We start from the raw sequence: 13833 nt of genomic DNA, 5'->3' as shown, positions 1-13833 counted from the left end.
AGCAAATATGTGGTCACCAACTCGGAATATCGCCGTTAGGTGTAGGCCACCGCCTTCAGGTAGCTATATGGTTAGGTACAGGTCCAGTTTCCCAAAAAGTTGTAATTAAAGAAGTCACCGTTTCCTACCCTGCATAAACGTCATGCCCAAACGCAAGCCACCAGTTCTGACATGCAGCCACAGAAAGGGAGACAACTTTCAGCCCTGCAGAATGGCAGCTTTCCGAGTGCATCACTGCTTCAATGTATCTGTATTTTTAGTTTTCAATGTTTACATTTTGCTGTTTCAAACAAAGGCAACATACTCTTTTGAGGATATGCCGCTGCCCGCGTCCCACGCAGGGGGACATCAGCAGGGCAGCCTTCTAGTGGCCGCCCGTCGGAACCTCCCCCCCCCCGCCCTCCCCCCCCCCCCTGCTCTGCCTCGCTAGTGAGGCCGCACCTCGGGGAGGGGAGGCCCCCAATGGGATTGTCTGGGGGAGGCGTGCCACTAGGGTGGGCGAGGCTAGACCCCCCTTTTTTAGGCGCCTCACCCCCTCAGACTAGAAACGCACGGAACGGAACAGGCATCATTATTCCCGGTGAAAGTGAATAGTTGACAGGGTAAAAGCACTAAGAAACTTGCCCTTTGTTTAAAATGTTCTGCTATGCGTGTGTTCGAAGCTCAAGTATTTCGTTACCTTTGAATAAGATCTCTATGACGCACAGTGGGTTAGATGGCGTCCGAATGTTCCTTCCGCCGTTATGCACGGTTGTATTTGTTTGTCCCCCCCCCCCGACCAACCCGGCAGCCACAAAACTCTTTAAAGGTCCTAATAAAATCAAGACCAATGTACGCGGTCACAGAAGGCAATTGATGGGTGCCTGACCTCACGTTTATGAGGTAGAATTGTTAATTAGGGGCATAGGTTCTTAAAGCAACCATTTGATACGCGGTCACAGATGGCAAATTATGTGTGCCTGACCTCACGTTTATGAGGTAGAATTGTTAATTAGGGGCATAGGTTCTTAAAGCAACCCTTTGACCGTTGTGTGCTTCATTAGTTGAGGGGTAGGGGCATGAGGTTAAGAGTAAATCGCCATGAAGCCGGCATCCACGATGCTAAGCTCCTGCTGCCGGGCTGCTAGTTTAGGGGCACCTTGTACAGATAGAACATGAACTTGCTGATTTACTGCAGTGTGTTGGTGCGCGGGTTTTGCTTGCTGCAAGGCGCGGGTGCCGTTTTATAATGCGTTTTAGCTTCGTAAGCCATCCCCGTTAAGACAAGATGGCGTCGCTGATCCCCGGATGACAAACCACGGGTTGTGCAGCGCGAGAGAAATGTCATCGGTGCGGAGGGTTAACGGGCCTGCTGCAAGCGCGTGGGGATTATGTTGCAGTAAGGGCGCAATTTGTTTAGCGAACGCAGCGATTGACGCGGAGCCAATGAGGATACACAGCATGCAACTGAATGGGCCCTGCAATTTCGGTACTGTCTGCCGGTAGGGATGGCAGGGGAGTAGGGGTTAGCTCTGCTTTCGCCCGCTCTCCTGCGCGGGGGCGAAGCGCCCCCTTAACGGGCCGCATGGTCTCTTCCGAGCGCTCGCGAGCCGAGGTCTAACGGCGCATCCTGCGTGGCAGCGCGAGTCCTTAAGGTGGCCTTCGGGCATAGGGGTTCTAGGTGCCTGCGGTAAAGAGCGGGAGCCGGGTAGATTGAAGAGTGTGTGTGACGCGCGTGGCTCGGCCTGTGCGGCTTGCGAAAGAAGCATCCGTAGGTTACTTTCAAAATGGGGAGGTAGACGGCGCCGACTGGGCCCTAGCACCGGATGGCACGATATAGAGCATGCTTGTGAATGCGTCCTTTCTGCAATCTTTTGCGGCATTCATACCTAGGTCATATTGGAAGGAGTGAGTTGCCGAGGCCAGGGTCGAGAGCGGCGCTCGTTCTTCAACAGTGATTCTGGTCAAATTACTCATATACCAATGCCTACATAAGTACGAGTTTTCCAAGGGGTGCCGTGAGTTGCATTTCAGGATGAAGGAGGGGCATAGGGTGGGGGGACAAGGCCCCCCCCTCCACTAGGTTATAGCCCATTTGCACAGCAAACCACACCAAATCGTCGTTGTTAAGTGGATGCATCCTCCTATATGTTGACACTGATCAGGCCATATTTTACACCGACACAGTATAGGGAAAGAGCTTGGGTGGACTTACGGTTTCTGTGCCTGGCAATTGTCTCGGGCGCCAGTACTTATGACAGCTGCTCATTCATTAATGAGCAGAGGATCAGTTCTTTGATGACCCAACACATGTTTGAAAACGGCTAATACCTGCCAGCCTAACAATCATTAAGCTTGGGGGCTTGACCAGTCGGAAATGTCACTCGGTGGTGTGATGGTTAGGGAGTGGTGAAAAGCCAGGCACTGGCAGTGACAGGGGGTGGCGCTATCTGCAGACCTCATCAAGGACTAAGCCTCAACTTCTAAGGCGAGTAGGGCGCATATACGTGGCAGCTTGCGACCTTTTGACAAACCTAATAGTCTTGCTGTAGGCACGCTACTTGTTTTCTTTTAACCGGATGCAATGCAGGAAACTGACACTGGAAGCAGGGCGGATTGCTAGTCTGGCACGAATTATCTGGTACATGTGGTATGCCAGGACCTTATTCAGTGTCCACGCCCCCTTTGCTTCCTACCAAACACGGGTTGGTACACAACGCATACTCTGACATGGCACGCTGGTGAGCAGACACTGTTGACGGTTAGGTAGTATGTTGTGTTGGCGGGGGAAAAGTGCAGAGTGGTATGGGCCCTGCAGTGTCAGCCATGGGTAATAACGAGGGGTGTTGGGTGCATCCCCTCGGCACAAGTTATTTTGTGCAGCTGGGTATGGCATCATCCTTTTGGTTAGACAATGGGGCAGCGGGTACCCAGAAGAGCATCAAAGTTAGGCAGAGGGGCTCATGTACCGCATGCATTACCGACCATTGGCAAGGTCAACAGTCCTGGCTTGCGGTAGGTGTAATTTTGCGGGTAGATCATATTGCTGGCTGCAACGACTGAAGAGGCAGGTCCATGCTAAGCAAATATTTCAAATTTTGCCCAGTCAAATGGGGAGGACCTGCTCAATGGATCAACATGCTTGTTTTAATCAATTAGGTGCAGGTAGAAAAGGCCAAGCAGTCAGGCAGGGGGGACTGGTTGAGGCGGGACTCCCGGGGGTGAGGTGAAAGCTCAGATCTTGAGTCGAGCAGTAGTACAAGGGCTGTTGAGTCCTATGTTGAAATGTGGCTGGAGTTACATATATGCATGTTGCAACGTGACTCAGGTATATTTTCCTCTGAAAGGGCTTGGGAGTGTAAAACGTTAGTAAGTTTGGCTAGTAGTGTTTGGTGACTCGGCCTCAACATGCCGAAATGGAGGCCTTTTCGAGATGATATGCTTGTTAGCCACAATCATGACTCATTTATCGTATGCAACAAAGAGGCATGGTCAAAGCTAATAGTACTGGCTTGTTGTAGGTGCGGGGTTGCAGGAGTACAGATCTGGCTGCAAAGATAGAGAGCTGGGGAGAGGAGTTAAGGTGCTTGCCCTCAGACCTGGGGAACTGGGGTTGGGATCTCGGTAATGACACTAAAACATCCTGTGATTCTGGGCAAATCACTTAATCTCCCCTGTGTGTCGGCACAGCTGGGCTCTGTGTAGGTCAACCATAGTGGGTATGTCGCATGTCCTGCTCAGGTCTCTTAGCAAGGGACAGTTACTTGGGCATGCTCCTTGCTGTATTCGGCAGCGCACGAATCTATTGCAAGCGCGAGTTGAGTTAGTGGTCTCTCTTAACTTGACGGATGTTTCATTCCTGAAAGCCCTGAACCTGAGGCCTCCATCACTATTCACACGATTGTCCCCTAGCTTTCCTTCGTTCCTGGCTTCATGTTGAAAAGGCATGGCTTTATATTTCAAATGTACTCTTTTACGGGCCACTCGCCATTTTACTAAGGAAGTAGGCCTAGGCTGATGGTCATTAAGATAGTCACATGTGATCAAAGATTGGTTAAAGGTTTGGATTTGGATTACCAATGTTCTTATTGTGAGTTCCACGCTTGAGTCAAGAGATGCTACTGTCTTTCATCTTTGGCTTGCTACCCGAAAACAGCTGGTGTAATGTTTTCTTTCAAATCACAGTCATAGTGGCAGCTTAGTCTATACAGAAAAGCAGCAGCTTGAGCTGTTTGAGACAAGTGAGGCCCTGGGTTCGTGGGTCATACATAACACCTTGAAGGTATGTATTGTTAATGTGAGTTCCACACTTAAGTCAAGAGATGCTGCTGCCTCATCTTTTAGCCTTGCTATTCGGAAACAGCTGGTGAAATGATTTCTTCTACTCGGTCATAGTGGCAGCTTAGTCTATACAGGACAGTCACCAGCCTGAGCTGTTTTGAGACAAGCGGAAGGCCTGGGTTTGTGTGTCATACATAACATCTTTAAGGTTATTCTCCCTGTTCCACAGGGAGGCAAGGTAAAGCCCAGAGTGACATGGTCTACCGAGATTTGGCCTGGCTCGCCTCTTCTGCGACCTTTTGAAGTTCGTTTATGTATTTATGAGGGTGACAGATGCTATCACAGTGGTTTGATAGGCACCAGGGCCAGATGACATTTAAGGGCATTGTGTGCTGGGAACTAAGGATTGGGTCCATTTTAGTAAGCACTAGGAGCGTAAATATTTGGTATCGCTCATAAGATGCCCTGTGTTGGGTGAATGATATCTGAGAGCTGAGCTGTACTCCTGCGAAAAGGACATTGCCAAATAGGCAAGCTAATGGCACATCAAGTGGCCTGGTGCAAAAGCTCGAAAGTCAGTTTGTTACGGAATCCACCAATACTGCTCTTTTATCCATTCTACGATGTTAATGTGTTGACGTGTAATGTTCACCTTGGCCACGCCGCGACCCCCAAGAGTGAAACTACATGTGGTTTCCCCAGGAATCCTTTACATGGAAACACTTTGGTGGAACAAGGTTTATCACACCAGGTCCCAGATATTGGAACTCGCCACCTCTAGAGGTCAGGTCCTGCACAGACCTTATGACTTCCCGCAAACTCCTAAAACATGGCCAGTTAGACAGGTATAGGAGTAACATACCACTCTAACAAGTTCCAGGGTAGCGACAGGAAACCTACCTGGTACGTGTGCCCTACAAATTTAGTATAACATAACACAACATATGTAGGATGGTTTTTGGTTCTTCATACTCTTTTAGGAGCAGAACATAAGGCCTTTATTGCACAAACTGAGGGATTCGAAAGCAGAGCTTGTGGAACCACACAGGATGTTTCATAGGTGCCAGCAAACCACAGGGTTGGAATAAACAATTAAAAAAAAAAAAAAAAAAAAAATTACACTATTTTGGAATTAATTGAATGGAAGTCAACTAGTTTAACGATGTTTGGGACTAATAGTTATGGTTAAGGTGAGATAAGGTTACAGCGTTTTACAAAATCAATTCTAAAAATTGCAGTCAAGTTGTATCAGTCTAAATCATTAACTAACAACATTATACAACAAACATTACACGAACGGCAAATAGTTTCAGTGCATGTTAAGGCACTGGCACATATGTTCCCGACTATTGTGGTTGGTATTAGGTTTGAATGTGGGATGGAGGTGCTGAGCCAATCCACTCATTAAAACTGATTGAATTCGATAAATATTAGTTCAAGTTACATGTCGTCTTCAGGAATTAAGCTTTCATTTTAAGTAAATTAAGAAGTAGGATTGGACAGAAATATTTCAATAATATTTTCTTAGTTTGATTTTCTATGAACTATTGAAGAACCAGGCTGGAATAAGACTCCACCATTGTATTAAGGTAACCTAATTTGCAAGAATATGCAATAGAACTCGTGTTAGCTGGTTAGTAAGATAGCTCCCGAGATTGCCAGGTCATTATTGGCAGTAGGGAGGCCAAAACCAGGAGATGTGCTGAGATATTGGTCATTAGAAGTAAACAATAGGATAATAAGAAAATGTGAGAGGAAACAAAAATAGGGAGCTTTGGCCGGAAAGGTAAATACGGCAGCGTCACCAGTTTTATCTATTTCATTGCGTACTGTAGGAAGGTGAGATTGTCTCAACAAATCACTTGCCAAGAATGCTGTCGCTGGCCAAGGGTGGCATTACTATTCAGAGACAGTGTCATGAAGGAGCCAGGGACAGTGAGCATATGTTGCCCGTGTGCTGGGTGAGAGTACAAAGACAGAGACTGTTGCCCCCCCTACTGTCTGATGTTCACAGCTTTTAAGCACCCATCCCATCATTGGGTACCCGGGATGTCAGCTTGTGTGGATAAACGGAGGGAAGGCAGTTAACTCACACGTTACCTCCATCCTGCTTTACTGTGCTTAGCTGTTGGAAACACACTTCCAAGCCAGAATGACCCTAGTTGGCCCAATTGAAAATCACAATAGGATTTCATGTCCATATACGCCAAAGCTAGCTCGTAGGGGCAGGGCACCTATAACAGCGAAGGGAGGAAGGGGGGGGCTCTGGCAGCGACGGGAGCCTCCCCAGAGCTGTGGCGGAGTTACAGGGCGATCTGGAGGCAGAAGGGTACAGTAAGGGTACCTCTGCGGCAGGCGGTACAGTAAGGGTACCCCTGTCCGGCACAGTAAGGGTGCCCGAGCCAAAGTCCGGGAGCCGAAGGAGGTTCTGGGAAGACCGCGACGGCGCCCCGTTAGTCCTTCGGGCGGTTGGGGGGCCTGACCAACCGGGGGTGTGCCACAACACGCTCCGCCCCCGTCAAAAGGGGCGGGAGTATGCGACAGATCACGTGATCCAAAGGATGATCTGAAAATATGTGCCGCACTGCAGGGCATCGACCCACCGTGCGTGCTGGCTCGCCAGGCGGGCGGAGCAGCGAGGGGCTGCTTGCCCTGGATCGCCCGTAAGATAACCCACTTATCGTCATACTTATGTTGTATGAAATAAACCTACAGCAGTTCTTCACCCACAATGAAAGTGTCAGTGTAATCTTTGGGTGACGTCTGTGCATGCGTGTTGAGTGGAGCGGATGACGGTGTGGTCACTATGCCGCTGCCCGCGTCCCACGCAGGGGGACATCAGCAGGGCAGCCTTCTAGTGGCCGCCCGTCGGAGCCTCCCCCCCCTGCTCTGCCTCGCTAGTGAGGCCGCACCTCGGGGAGGGGTGGCCCCCAATGGGATTGTCTGGGGGAGGCGTGCCACTAGGGTGGGCGAGGCTAGACCCCCCTTTTTTAGGCGCCTCACCCCCTCAGATCTTCCTCTGCTTCCTGCGCCGCTCCTCCTGGCCACGTGTATTCCCACCCTTTCCGCTTACCCTGCGCGGTGGAGGTAGCGTGCTATTGGAATGTTTTAATGTTTTTTCTTGCGTTGCAGGCGGAGTTACAGGGCGATCTGGAGACAGAAGGGTACAGTAAGGGTACCTCTGCGACAGGCGGTACAGTAAGGGTACCCCTGTCCGGCACAGTAAGGGTGCCCGAGCCAAGGTCCGGGAGCCGAAGGAGGTTCTGGGAAGACCGCGACAGCGCCCCGTTAGTCCTTCGGGCGGTTGGGGGGCCTGACCAACCGGGGGTGTGCCACAACACGCTCCGCCCCCGTCAAAAGGGGCGGGAGTATGCGACAGATCACGTGATCCAAAGGATGATCTGAAAATATGTGCCGCACTGCAGGGCATCGACCCACCGTGCGTGCTGGCTCGCCAGGCGGGCGGAGCAGCGAGGGGCTGCTTGCCCTGGATCGCCCGTAAGATAACCCACTTATCGTCATACTTATGTTGTATGAAATAAACCTGCAGCAGTTCTTCACCCACAATGAAAGTGTCAGTGTAATCTTTGGGTGACGTCTGTGCATGCGTGTCGAGTGGAGCGGATGACGGTGTGGTCACTATAGGTCAAGAGGAACATTCATCATTGAGTCCTACCACTTCCGTCATTGAAGACTGTTTTTAAGTCCTTATCACCTCCGACAGTAAGCCTAAACTGCTCAGTCACGCTACCTTTTGGAGTTTCAAGACTCAAATAAGAATACCTGGCACCAAACAGGCAGTGCCAACTTACCCATGGCTTTGGGACACCAGTAACTCATTACAGAGTGACTATTGGCTGCCCAAAGACCTGGTGAAGGCCTAACATGGCAGAACAAAATGAAATCCACCAACGACAATTTTATAAATGGCGGATTCTTGGTCCCCTCCTTTTTAATCAATATATTTTCTATCTAGCAACAGCTATGTCTTTTCCTCTAAAGATCGGCAATATCCAGTTAGGTTTGTGACCTATCCCAAGACCACTGTCATTTAAGGGCACGCCAATTTCCTAGTTTTTTTTCTCAGCAAACTCTTTGTGTAACATCATATGGGAGGCAAAGTCAGCACTTTTCCTTAAGTACTGATGATTATAGCTAGAAAAAATTAATGTCGTTTAGATTCTACAGCGAGCACGGCTGGGCATTTTCAAGGAGGAGATTGGCGACAGGTTCTGATTTCGTAAACAAAACATAAGAATCTAGTTTGCTCTCCCCAGCTCACCTTTCCTTCGAAAATGATAACTGAAACACTTGCTTTTGACGCATACATTTCAACAGTGTAAGCAATCTATGGCCTCTTTCGGGAAAAGTACAATATTGTGTGATCGGTAGATTGTTTGATTAATGGAGTATTTGATGATGTTCAAACATACATCCATAATGGAGTGTTATACAGGGCTTCCCTGCTTCACCGAATTGCGTGATTCTAAGCATTTACTTAATTTCGTAAAGTCTCCTTTGCTCCATCATCACATATGGGAGCATCTTGACATACACCAATTCAGGATGGGCGTTGCACAAAAACCTCCATTACGTTTGATTCAATAGACTGCAATGTTGCTCCATTCATAACTATAACGTATGCACCATCTAGGGGGAACGTGCCAACGTGTCTTGGTTCGCTAAGGGCGTTGATTAGGAGTACCCAATTATTATAAAATAATATTTTTTTAGTAGGTCGACTGGTCGAATCGTATTATTACGTGACATTAGTGGCACAATTAAGTGCCGATAATTATGACGGTTCTGGTGGTCATATGGCTCTTAGAAGCAAGCCAGACCTTTGGCACGGCTCTTCATATAAATCGGCTGGCTTTCCCACCTCTAAACCCCAAGCACACTTGTCTCTCACCGTTCCAGACTGGCGTTTATGCACTGTATGTTGGCGGTAATAGCGCGCGTAACACTGCTCAGCCGCCCAAGAGCCTCGCGCAGCACCTGCGCCTCGGTAGTGTTTGGGGGCGCATTTAGTAACAGCCCCGAGCTCCGGCGGGGCCGGCGGGATTCTGGGGACTCCATCGCGCGCGGGAGTTTGACAGCTTGTTTTCAATATGAAACTCCGGCGCCTTCCTATTGGAAGTAATCCAGAGCCGAAACTATGTCACGTGAGGGATGTGGAATGAAGCTAAAAAAAATACTAGACTTCTAATTCTTTGCAAACTTGACGGACATCATAGCTGCTTTCTGTTCTCATAGTAGTAAATATAGATTTCTATCGAATGCATCTACCCTTCACGGAAAGCATCTCTGCGAACAGCATTAGTTTACAGCGAAACAAATTTACCAGTATGTGCGATTTAAAATGTTTTAAAAATATAGGTGCATGTACAACATAGAGACAATGTATATGATACTTTGTGTTGTATTGCAAAATTTATATAGCGCTTCCTACCCCTATGTGTGGCACTGCAGTCCTTCCCTATATCAATCAATCAATAGGACAGTCAGTTACATGTTGGGTTGCAAAAGTTAAATAGCTTCATACAAATAGTGAGACGGATTCACATGAAGCCCTTAAATGAGAGATCACACACGGTTTATAAGCGGCTCCTTCTCAGTTTTATATATTAAGAAATACTAAGGCGAACCACGAGCTGGCTTGATTCAAACAGAGACAACAAGTGGAACATATCCTTGTAATGCCAACATTTCACTCTGGGGAGGGAATAAAGAAAGAAAACAAGAAGAAAAACAGAATATAATGTGAACATGTTGTCTCCGACTAATGACAATGTTACTACATGATGTGAAATGGTGATTCCTGCTGTTTTTTCATCCTCTTCTGGCAATGAATTACATCACAGACCGAATGGAGGTAAAAGGTCTCTTTATTAGCAACAATCAATTCAATTACAATAATGCAAGCAAGATTAACACAACTAAAATGTAACCCTCGTCACCCCCTACTTGATCCCCCATGAATTTTTCCCTATATTGATCTCCCATGAATATTCCCTCATATTGATCCCCCATGAATTTTTCCCCATCCTGATCCCCCATGAATTTTTTCCCATATTGAACCTTGTCCCCAACCCCTTAGTTTGTCCCCCTTCCTACCTCCTGTCTCATTCCTCTGTCATCTGTTTTCCCTCTGTCCTAAGCTATTCTGCCAGCCCCAAACCTTCCTCCCTGCATCAATGCTGTCCGAATCTGCCACCAGGAAAAAACCCTGACCAGGCGTTTTTCCTGTCACCCGCCCCCAAGGATTTGAATTGTGAAAATTCCCCAGTTGAGTAAAGATGAAGTGAAAATCTCAAACCCATTCAGTATTAATGACCGATTTAATTGAAAACGCCAGAACCTAAAGCTTGTTGTCCTCAATGTCGCTCCAACAAAGGTAAAAACAAAATAGAACGGCATACATTTTTTTTTTACCTTGGAATATAAAATTGCTCCCCAAGACACAGGTAAGAGACTGTCGCTAACACAGCCCTTAACCCCAAAGTTATACCAACTCATTTCCCCCCCCAAATGAATAAGTAAGACGTTTGGGCATGGTTTAGAAGAAAATAACTCACGTAACAAAGGCATCAATTGACCCCAACGCATGCCACTTTTTCCCCACCAATCAATCTTAATATCCTCAAAGCTAAAACCTAGGCTAGGTCCATAATGATTCCGTTCAGCCTGCTGGGCTGCCCACTTAACAAAGGAGTGTCTGACGATCCAGACGCTTGCCATGGATGCCGGTTGGGTCAACAGGGCACCTGAAAAGAGAAATATGTTAGGGAGGCCAAAAAGATCTATGTACGAGAGTAGGATCTGCTTCTTATACTTACCCCCACTTTTTTGCTGATGTATCACTGTTTTCGACCTAGACTGACTGGGATCCTGCTATTCTGGGCCCCAGTCTATATGCTTTCTCCTCTAAATTGATTGCATGTACTTTAGGTACACTCCAGATTGGATTCTGGGTACCCTTATCAGTCCCTAGTATATGGTACACCATGTACCCAGGGCATAGGTACCCCAGAGGCCTCCCAGGGGCTGAAGCATGTATTGTGCCACTCCTGAGAGGCCATTCAAAATGACACCACAGGTCTGCTACTGCAGCCTGTGTAAGGTGGTACATGCACCCCTTACTTAGATATAGGTTACCTATATCTATTCTAAATCACTGCACATATAAACCTATCAGTCACCCCTATGGCAGGCCTTACCAATCCTGAAGGCAGGGTGCTGGATTTTATGTGAGAGGGTGCCCCTGTATGAGTAGAGCTCCTCTGCAGCCTTCGGAACCTATTTTCCGGGGTTGTCAGTGATGCAGCCAACCATATATATTTAAGTGCATTATAACCTTGTGGTAAATGCTAACTTTAAAACGGCTGCTTAGAAACATGTTGTGTTTGCTATCAAACACCTTGGAATCATACCTCCCCTTCAGTAACTGGCACGGGAGGTATGATTCCAACCTTCTAGAGGGACTTATGTGAAACACCTGTACATCCGGTACCAGCTTTCTCGACCTGGGCATCACAAAATGGATGCTGCCACTCTCAGACATGAGTCTGCCCTCCTGCTGCTGAGCCAAGCTCGAGCAGAGGAAAGCCTGACAATAAATTTCCTGTCACAGGGAGGTGTGACCACCTCCCAGACAGGCTTTAGTGTATTGGGACTGGGTGGGTGCACTCTTAGAGTGCCAGAAAGTCTGCACTGGGGGCACATTTGGTGTCCCGGTGCATAGTCAAGCTCAAACAGGTTGCAGGAGCCATTTGCTCCTGCTCTGGTGCAAACTGGACAAAGGACATGGGTGTAGCCGCTCCTCTGTCCTGACCCTCCCCTAGGTGGGTCCCCAGAGTTAGTCCAACCCTTTCCTTGGGTATAAAGTAGGAAACCTGACTACAGGACTTTGGACTTTACCTGGACTAAACTCTGCAAGCAGAAACCAAGTACTTCGATAGTCTACACTTCGCTGGACGACAGAAGAATCTCCCTTGGAGTAAAGGAGTTACTCACCTGCAGCAACAGTCACCTAAAACACATTTGACCGGTTTGCATATCCCGAGCTCCTGAGGACTCCGAAGATTTCTGCAACACAGGAGGTTGGTTCCCGAGTGTCTCTGAGGTTGATCTGCTCTCTCAGCAATCCTGAGACCAGTATGCCTTGTGGGGACCGTGCAACCCAAACCCCTGTGCACTGTGTACTTTTACAGCAGCATATGCTTTTTGGCGAACCCTGATGCTGTGCTTTGGACTACGTGTAGTCCCAACCCCGAGCAGTATTTCCACCAAAGATCTCCGGCCTCCACTCCACGAGTGCTCCGTGGGCTGGTGCTTTGTGATTCAGCTCGAGGTCCCTTCGCGATCCCTGGTCCGTTGGCCTATGGATCCTAGCAAGGGTTACTTTGATTTCCTTTGGGCTTACCTGGTTGCTCCAGATGTGCCCTGACTCCTCATAGCCTGGAGAGTCCCCTGGACCTTGCTGGTCCACGCCGTAACCTGTTTCCTCTGCCCGTGTGGGTTGCATTTGGCAAGACTTATTGGTGTTCAATCCGGACACTGACCCCTCAGCACTCGACATCCTTTGTAGGACAGCTCACCTCCGGACCTTGATTGTCGTTGATGTCTCCTGGTCCCCATGGCTACAGAGTCAAGCATCCTATCTTCACACCTAAAGCATCCGACATCGGTGGGCATTCGTCTACCAAGCCCCTGGTCATCCTGAAGTGACCCAGAGTATGTACCCTTTGCTTTCAGGTTCTTATCACCTCGGATCCAGGCTTGGATTCCACCAGACACTTTTCATCTTCCTGGCAGCAGCACTTCTTCGCATCACGCCATTGAAAACATCGAGGGTTTCCGACACCACTTGACCCCTATTCACCCGGCTCCTCTGGGATAGGTAAAACGGGTACCTCAGTACTCACAAGGGTGCTGGCCTTTGAACCTTGTATGTTCCAAAGGGTTTGTTTGAAGTCCTATCCAAAGTGTCCATAAACTGTAATTTTCCAACTGCAACTTTCCCATAGAGTTGTATGGAGCTCGCGTCCGTGTTCCCACACTGCACCCGTCCCCCATGGGCTCCCTGTGTCACTCCTTTGGGTGTTTACTTGGGGTCCCAGTGATTCTCATGCACTAGGCACTGTGTCTAGTGAAGTTGTTGTTGTTATGCCATTTTTTTAGTATATGGTTCGGTCTCCCCCTGGAGCCCGCTGTGTATTGTGCTATTTACTGTCGTTCTATTGATTAAGTATTGTGTGCTTTGTGCTCTAATCTCTTATAGAGATTAGTAGAGAGTGTTTAGTAATGACATCCTTCGTGGGACAGCTCTCCTCCGGACTTTGGTCGTCGTCGACGTCTCGTGGTTCCCGTGGCTGCAGAGTCAAGCATCCTATCTTCACACCTGAAGCACCCGACATCGGTGGGCATTCGTCTACCGAGCCCCTGGTCACCCTGAAGTGACCCAGACTCTGTACCCTCTGCTTTCAGGTTCTTCTCACCTCGGGTCAGGCCCGGATTCCACCGGACACTTTTCATCTTCCCGGCAGCAGCACTTCTTCGTATATCACATGT

The 13833-nt window shown here is 48.4% G+C and overlaps 1 long non-coding RNA gene across 1 annotated transcript in view; it reads right to left on the bottom strand.

Annotated features, from left to right (window-relative positions):
• The window catches only part of LOC146798636 (uncharacterized), an 85869-nt gene extending 76468 nt beyond the window's left edge, over positions 1–9401 (bottom strand). Inside the window, exon 1 of the long non-coding RNA XR_014968736.1 lies at positions 9173–9401. This is a non-coding gene — a long non-coding RNA (uncharacterized LOC146798636). The remainder of the gene's footprint in view (positions 1–9172) is intronic.
• Between the last annotated feature and the right edge of the window lie 4432 nt (positions 9402–13833).

The sequence above is a fragment of the Triturus cristatus genome, chromosome 9 (genome assembly GCF_964204655.1).
Source record: "Triturus cristatus chromosome 9, aTriCri1.1, whole genome shotgun sequence".
NCBI classification, from domain to species: Eukaryota; Metazoa; Chordata; class Amphibia; order Caudata; family Salamandridae; genus Triturus; species Triturus cristatus.
Note: the sequence above shows the minus strand (reverse complement) of the source record. Positions and strands in the feature narration are given on the sequence as shown.